This window comes from Echinops telfairi, unplaced genomic scaffold, assembly GCF_000313985.2.
Source record: "Echinops telfairi isolate 266 unplaced genomic scaffold, ASM31398v2 ScPeMD7_1713;HRSCAF=2227, whole genome shotgun sequence".
Lineage (NCBI taxonomy): Eukaryota > Metazoa > Chordata > Mammalia > Afrosoricida > Tenrecidae > Echinops > Echinops telfairi.
The window spans coordinates 18926722-18935172 of record NW_022105611.1 but is presented as its reverse complement, the minus strand read 5'-3'; the positions used below and the strand labels follow the sequence as shown (position 1 = coordinate 18935172).

At 41.9% G+C, this 8451-nt stretch overlaps 1 protein-coding gene and 1 pseudogene across 1 annotated transcript in view; both read left to right on the top strand.

Moving 5' to 3' along the window:
- Positions 1–8451, top strand: part of RNF169 (ring finger protein 169) — a 64078-nt gene that overhangs the window by 44036 nt on the left and 11591 nt on the right. The window lies entirely within an intron of this gene.
- Positions 3187–4619, top strand: LOC105979157 (annotated as a pseudogene).

Genomic DNA, 8451 nt, shown 5'->3' with positions numbered 1-8451 from the left:
GGGCGTGCTTTATTTGTGTAAAATAAATTTGCATTTAAAAAATCTATGGTGATACCAGCCAGTAAATCTATGGTGAAATCTATGGTGATCCCTACCAGTAAAACTAGTAGGGAAACAGAACCATGAAACCATGATAGAGGTAAAGAAAGACATCATTGGGAAATTTGAACCAGGTCACCTCTTGTCTGATTTTGTGACTGAATATAACATGGCTAAGTTGACATTATCAACATTTAAAAAAAAATGGAATTAAAGCAGCTAATGTAGCAAAAGATGTGAAATTATTTATCATGAAACTGAACCTAGACTCTGGAAGAGTTTGAAAAGTTACTGTTAATGTGGATAAATCAGACACAGTGTCATTGTGATAGCATATGCCAGAAGGCTGAAAGCCTCCATGGTGATTTCCAGTCTTGGAAAAATGAATTTATAAGTGTAATTTGGGGGCACAGAACCAATTATATGGTTTTCATTTATTTTGTATGGGAAACATGTGGGGTTACCCCCCAAAAAAAAGGATTCCCTACCCCCAAAGCTATGTATTTAATTTTTTTTTACAAAACAACCTATAACTTCAAAGTACTCTCCATTACACTAAATCCAATTGTCAAATCTACAATTCCATCTGTTTGGATGGCTGACAGCACCTCCCATGGTTTTTTTTCTTCTATATCATCAAAGCACTGTCCTTTCATGTCCCTCTTCATTCATGGAAACAAAAAGAAGTTGCATGGAACGAGGTTAGGAGAGTCAGGTGCGTGGGGCAAGAGAGGCATGCTGTTTTTGCCAAAAACTGGTGTACTGAGATAGCTGCATGAGCAGCTGCATTGTTGCGGAGGCAAAAACAGTCCCCTGCCTGCACACAGGCCTTTTTTTGTCACACACTGTTAGGCAATCTTTTCAGAACTTCTGAATAGAAAGCTTAACACACTGACCTGGTGGAATGAACTTCAAATACAATAAACCCCTCACTTCACATCTCTTTTTGGTGGGGTACCCCTCATATGTTCAGTTCTTGAACTTTTCGGTGTTTGGACATGAATTTGGAATGAATTGAATTTGACAACTCAACCAAGATACCATTGTATTATCATTTGGAAAATTGATAGTAAAGACAACTTCATAGCAATATAACTGGAGTACTCTAAAGCTCGTTGAGAATGAAACTTCTTACAAGTAGGTTGATAAACAGTTCTAAGTCAATCACAAAATACTTGCTAACTGAAAAAAATTAAAACATTCATGGGATATAGTATTCTAAATTTAAACTTTTATTTTCAATACCAGAAATATTCTTTCATTCTAACTTTCCTTCTTTCTGTCCCTGCCCCCGTCTCTCTCTCTCTCTCGCTTCATTCTCCCATCCATCCAAAGCACAAGTCACCCAGTTTTTAACAGAAAACCTGCTAGAAAAATTCCTCTTACGTTCAATCTAGTAAAACGTTTTTTTGTTGAGTTAGTTTTCTTCTCCTTTCTTCCTCCCTTTCTTATCTTCTTTTTCTGAGAGCTATATGTCCAGTTGCAGTTTTCTTTGCTTTGGCTATTGTGTTCAGGAAAAAGTTTTTGATTGAATCATCATGATTTTTCAACATTATAATTAAAAATAAGTAAATTTTGTTACTCATTTCTCACAAGATTTTAAATGTAGTCATTAAAGGCACAATACTATGTGTTTTTAACTGTAAATCACTTCTAATTTTTCTTGGAAATAGTGTATTACAAAAGATATATAATCATTTAAAAGAATGATGTAATTACTATCAGTACAGAACTTTTTTGTTTGTTTGGAGTTTGTTTGTTTTTTTTTAACATTTTATTAGGGGCTCATACAACTGTTATCCCAATCCATACACACATCAATTGTGTAAAGCGCATTTGTACATTGTTTCTCAAAACATTTTCTCTCCACTTAAACCCCCGACATTAGGTCCTCATTTTTCCCCTCCCTCCCCACTCCCCCCTCCCTCATGAGCCCTTGATAGTTTATAAATGGGTATTTTGTCATATCTTGCCCTGTCCGACGTCTCCCTTCACCCACTTTTCAGTTGTCTGTCCCCCAGGGAGGAGGCCACACACAGTTCCATGCAATCGGCTCCCTCTTTCCCACCCACCCTCCCTCTACCCTCCCCGCCAGTACAGAACTTTTACCTGAAGTCAGTGGTGCCTAACAAGACTTCTGGCACATGATAAACCTCAAGTGAATGTTGCTGCAACTGCTGCTGCTCTATTGTTAACCCCTTTCAGAGCATGAGCTCTGTAAATCTGAAAGGACTTATGAGTGGGGACATGAAGCCCAAAGAGGGAGCCTGGTTTACCAGAATCGCAGACTGTTAGAATAGTCTGGGAGAGCCACGGTGCCTTGGCTTTTAGCTAACTGCTCTTTCCACTCTATCCTTTGTCTCCCATGATCTCCTCATAGAGCCCAGCTTTTGCCCATCTTTTCCACTAAGTTACTAACTCCTTGAAGGCAAGCACATCTTATTCACTATTATTTTGACAGGACTTAGGACGGCATCAGGCACATATCAGAGGCTCAATAATTACTGTGAAAATGATTTAAAAAGCAGTCTTGGGGCAGATGGTGTGGTGGTTGTTAGATGCCATCAAGGTGGTTCCAACCCATGGTGACCCTATACACTACAGAAGGAAACACTGCCAGTCCTGCGCCAGCCTCACAGTTGTTTCTGTGCTTGAGGTTGTCGTTGCATCCGTAGTGGGTGGACTAAACAGGTCTTTCAGAATTGTCAAACTTAGAGCATAGGGCCGCTGGGTATGCCTATGAGCTGGGGAGGAGTAGATTGGCTGGTGGCAGTTTTTAGATTATGGGATTAATATGGGATCTCGGGGTCATGAGGCCACAGTAATAAGACTTTGTATCATAAATTTGCTTTTGGTCTTCTAATACATTAGCAATAGCTTATTATGATTTTAAAGTAGATTTCATAAAAGAAAGATGTCTGTCCCACTGTGTAGAAATTAAGCCAGGGGTCTGTTGTGTTTTGTAATGTCCACATCCTTTAAGCCTGAGCCTATGGCTTAAATAAGAGCTCTGATGTGCTGTACCTGTAGTGTGTGTATGTGGGAGAGAGGGACAAAGACTGACTCAGACTCAGCAGTAGTAAATGCCTACATTGAAGTAAGTTAAAATATGCAGACTTGGTCTTTAAAATAAACATTTGGAGAGCTTCTCGGGGAGTCGCAGCATCCGCACTCTGCTGACCCAACACCCGTCTCGGTGTCTGCAGCCTCCTCCACTTCCTTCCTGGGCGACGAGAACCAGCGGCCAGAAATCCATCATGTCTGTCCTCAAGATTCACGCCAGGGAGATCTTCGACTCCCGTGGAAATCCCACCGCTGAGGTCGAGCTTTACACCGCCAAAGGGCTCTTCAGAGCTGCTGTGCCCAGTGGTGCCTCCACTGGGATCTATGAGGCCCTGGAGCTCCGGGACAATGATAAGACCTGGTATCTAGGCAAAGGTATCTCAAAGGCTGTTGAGCACATCAATAAAACAATTGCGCCTGCCCTGGTTAGCAAGAAGCCAAACATGATGGAACAGGAAAAGATCGACAAGCTGATGATTGAGATGGATGGAACTGAGAACAAATCAAAATTTGGTGCAAATGCCATTCTGGGCGTGTCCCTGGCTGTGTGCAAGGCCGGAGCTGTTGAGAAGGGAGTCCCCTTATACCATCACATTGCTGACTTGGCTGGCAATTCCGAAATTATCCTGCCAGTTCCTGCTTTCAATGTGATCAGTGGCGGCTCCCACGCTGGCAACAAGCTGGCCATGCAGGAGTTCATGATCCTCCCCGTTGGAGCAGCCAACTTCAAGGAGACCATGCGCATCGGGGCCGAGGTCTACCACAACCTGAAGAACGTCATCAAGGAGAAGTACGGCAAGGATGCCACCCATGTCGGGGATGAAGGCGGATTTGCTCCCAACATCTTGGAGAACAAAGAAGCCCTGGAGCTGCTGAAGAATGCTATTGGGAAAGCTGGTTACACCGACAAGGTGGTGACTGGCATGGACGTAGCTGCCTCCGAGTTCTTCAGGTCTGGGAAATACGACTTAGACTTCAAGTCTCCTGATGACCCCAGCAGGTACATCTCACCTGACCAACTGGCTTCATCACGGACTACCCAGTGGTGTCTATCGAAGACCCTTCCAACCAGGATCTGGGACGCTTGGGCCAAGTTCACTGCCAGTTCAGGGATCCAGGTGGTAGGGGACGATCTCACAGTGACCAACCCGAAGCGAATCGCCAATGCCATGGGCGAGAAGTCATGCAACTGCCTCCTTAAAGTGAACCAGATCGGCTCTGTGACCGAGTCTCTGCAAGTGTGCAAGCTGGCCCAGTCCAATGGGTGGGGCGCCATGGTGTCTCCTCATTCTGGGGAGACTGAGGATACTTTCATTGCTGACCTGGTGGTGGGACTCTGCACAGGACAGATCAAGACTGGTACACCATGCCGATCTTAGCGCCTGGCCAAGTACAACCAGATCCTCAGAATTGAAGAGGAGCTAGGCAGCAAGGCTCACTGGTGCTTCCAACATGCTGGGGACTTTATGTACATCCTCAGTCTGAAATATTGGAATATCATTCCCATTTTTGCTTAAAAAAGGTTAAGTTACTCTTCCAAGGATCTTTGAACTCAGCAGAGTAATAGAGATGGAATTGGATCCCAGGTCTCTCAGACTCAAGACTGGTGCTCTTTCTGCCAAACCACTGGCAGAACACTGTGGCAACAGATCTGTGCTAGGAAATAATCTACCTTTGCAACAGAAGGCTGCTCTCTTTTGGTTAATAATTTATACACCGCCCTGTTGCAAAAGACACCAGGTTGGCTACAGAGGAGGCAAGAAGCTGTCTGTTACCTTGCTATTTGAGGGAAATCAAATCCTTTGGCATTATGCTTTGCACTAGAACCACGAAAAAAGAGTGAGTGCTCCTGTCCATGCAAAAGACTACCAGTGCCAGGAACTCAGATGTAGATGTGCAGCACTGCTCACACAGCCCGAAGGTGGGGACACCCCTGTGAATGCATAAACGGATTGCGGTATGGATGCGTTCATACACAATGAAATATTACTTAGCCACAAAGAACTGTGAATTTCTGATACATGCCACAACATGGAATAACCCTGAAAATATACTGAGTAAAAGAAATCAAATTCAAAAAGAAGATATTGTATGCAATCCCCCTTATATGCAATATATAGAATAGGCAGATGCTTAGAGACCAGGGTTTATTAGTGGTTACCAGCTCTGTGGGGGAAATTACTGATGACAGACTGCGTTTCTCTTTGGGGTTATGTAAGACTTCGGGAGATAGAATGGAAAAGCTAGAGGATAAAGGGATCTAAGGAAGGGCTACCAGCTAAAGAGTAAGCAGTTTCTTGTTGAAGTGATTTTGTTGAAGTTTTACAATTGTTGAGGTGTTTACACAACTCTGACTATACTATAAAACCTCTAAATTATATTTTTAAAGAAAAAATAGTCTAATGAATCGTGGCATAAATATACAATGGAAGGTTTGCAACAAAATCTCACCCATTTCTTCGCTCATGACAGCTACCCCTATACCTAAGGAAGCTTCTGGTTTCACCCAAGTGTGCAAGGGGGACCCCAAGAGAGGGAAAGGAGCCTCTAGCACTTGGTTTCTTCATGGGATTCTAATGGGTGTGTGAGAGACAGAACGTTGAGTAAGCAATCAACTCTAGCTAGCTAATGCTTTATACCATATATTACCATATGAAACCCTTTAAGGAGTGTTCTGTAAGCATTAAATCTTCTAGCTCTCCAGCTGCATATTTATACTGGCTGACCCTGCTTTTCTTTGTAAGTCAGACTCATTGTGGTTATGGGTATTTTTAGACTAACTAGACATCCCAGAAACCATCTGGTGTCTTGACAGTGGAAATTTTAAGCCAGTTGCCTTTCAGACAATACTGCTTTCCCCTAATTATGATTTCATTATGTGTTTGGATAGAGAGATTTCCCTAGAGATGTTGGGCCTGCTTTATGACAGAGTAGACGAGAATAATAGATCAGTATGCTGTGGTAGAAAACATACAGACAGACCTTAGATTCATAGAGATACAGGCTTAAATCTTATATCTTCAACTATATGACCTTACCTCAGTGCTCTGCCTAGAAGTAGGGATGGTAATGCTTATCTCCTAAGCTTTCTCTATGGATTAGATATGACAGAATATGTTTAAAGCACTCACCATAGATCCTGGTAAATAATAGATCCCTAATAGGAATGTTTTCTTGATTTAAAAGAAGAGAGGCATTTCTTTAATTCATTAACAGCACTTTGATCTTTCATTAATTTTAAAATCCATTAACAGAACCTTATTGACTATATCTACTATGTGCCAGGTACTATGTTAGAGTTCAGAGATACATAAATGGATGGATATGCGCAAGAGAGCAGGAGCAGTTATTTCTCCCATTTTTAGGAGAAGGGTATGTGTGGGGATCTTTCCATCTTAAAAACATTACCAAGTTTACTGCTACTAACTATTACCAGGCAGAATTTTGAAGCCTCTCAACCTGAGCCACTGTTACAGTAGTTATATCTGCATAGTATATTTATTGCATACAATATTTTCACAATGATGATCTTAATACTCTTAGTGTCAGAGTTCATGTCCTACTATGCCTGTAGAAGTACTTCTTGGATTTCATAAATAAGAAAGGGTTACTAATCCCCCTTTCCTGCCCTATAGTTTGTATCTCATTTGTATTTTAAAAACATTCCTTTCATTGTGATTTCAGCAAACATAGTAGAACAGGGTACTCCACCGAAGCAGTAAATAAACTGACAAAAGCTGTTAAAGTCAACTTTATCAGAACTCTGGGAACTGATCAGAAGTATACAGCAAATAGGCAATGCTTAATCAAGGAAACACCTCAAGGTCAGCAGTTAAGAAAATTTCTGTAGAGTCGCTAGATTATTGTTACGTGAACAGAACAGATACATCGGTGGCCACACAGAACAAGAACACAGACTTTACAAAACTAGAAAAGTCACTAAACAAACTATTGTGACACGTAGCCAAGCAAGTCTTAGAGAGGGATGATTTTGATTTCTACAGTCGACATATTATAATATTCAAAACGCTAGTTTTCAACAAAACGAGGCATGTGAAGAAATAAGAACATCTAGCCTATACGTAGGAAAAATAGCATTAGGTTTGTTAGACAAAGACTTTGAATTAACCCCCGCCCCCCCAAAATGCCCAAAGAGTTAAGAAGTCATAAGAATGTCATCTCAACAAATAGAGGATATTATTAAACAGATACAAACTATAAAAAGGCGCAGAGTAAAAAATTCTGCATCCCAAAAGTAAATAACTGAAGTGAAAAATTCACTAGAGGGATTCAGCAGCAGAATTGAGCAGGCAGTCCCCTCCCCGAGAAGAATTTACTTTAGAGGACAGCACTGAAGCACAAAGAAGCAAATGAAGGGGGAGGAAGAGAGAGAGGGGAGCACAGCCTGGCCCAGCAATTCCTGAGGATGATATTCCTGCTCAGAGCAGCCAATGCACAGAGAAGACCATATAGCTGACCCAACTATGAGACATGACGTCCCTCACTGACCCATAGCCCTACAGGGGACAACACTGGAGACGAAGTGTGGGAATTTCGCCCTATCTGACCCCACTACACCAAGGCAAAAAACTAAGGGTGTGCAACAGAAGAGCAAGGGGAGCAGAGCAAGGAAGTCCCAAGGGAGTACCAAAAATAGACTTTGGGGCCAGGGCATAGCACCCCATCAGATTCAACCGGAAAATACTCCTAAAGGTCAACAAACAGACCCTGAACTATTTATAGGCGTTTTTTGTTTTGTCATTGGTTTTGTTGTTTTGTTTTCTTTTGTTGCTTTGTTTTGCTCTGTCTTGTTATTGTCCATATTATTATCTCTGCAGGAGAAAACAGTGGGACTGATGGTCCTGGGGGTACATAGGAGAGGGGGAGGCAGGGGAAAGGAAGTGGTGTTAATAAACCCAGAGACAGGGGAACAACAAGTGATCCAAAATCGAGGGCAAGGAGGGTGTAGGAGGCCTGGTGGGGCTTTTGATCAAGGGCAATGTAACCGAGAGGAATTACTGAAACCCAAATGAAGGTTGAGCATGATAGTGGGACAAGATGGAAGTAAGAGGAAATAGAGGAAAGAACTAGGAGGAAAAGGACATTTATAGAGGTCTAAATACAGGCACATACATATATAAATATATTTATATATGAGGATGGGGAAGTAGATCTATGTGCATATATTTATAGGTTTAGTATTAAGGTAGCAGATGGACATTGGGCCTCCATTCAGGTAGTCCCTCAATGCAAGAACTCTTTGTTCTATTAAACTGGCATTCCATGAGCTAACCTTCCCGATAAGATTGCTGAAGACAAATGGGTGCATAAGCAAATGTGGTGAAGAAA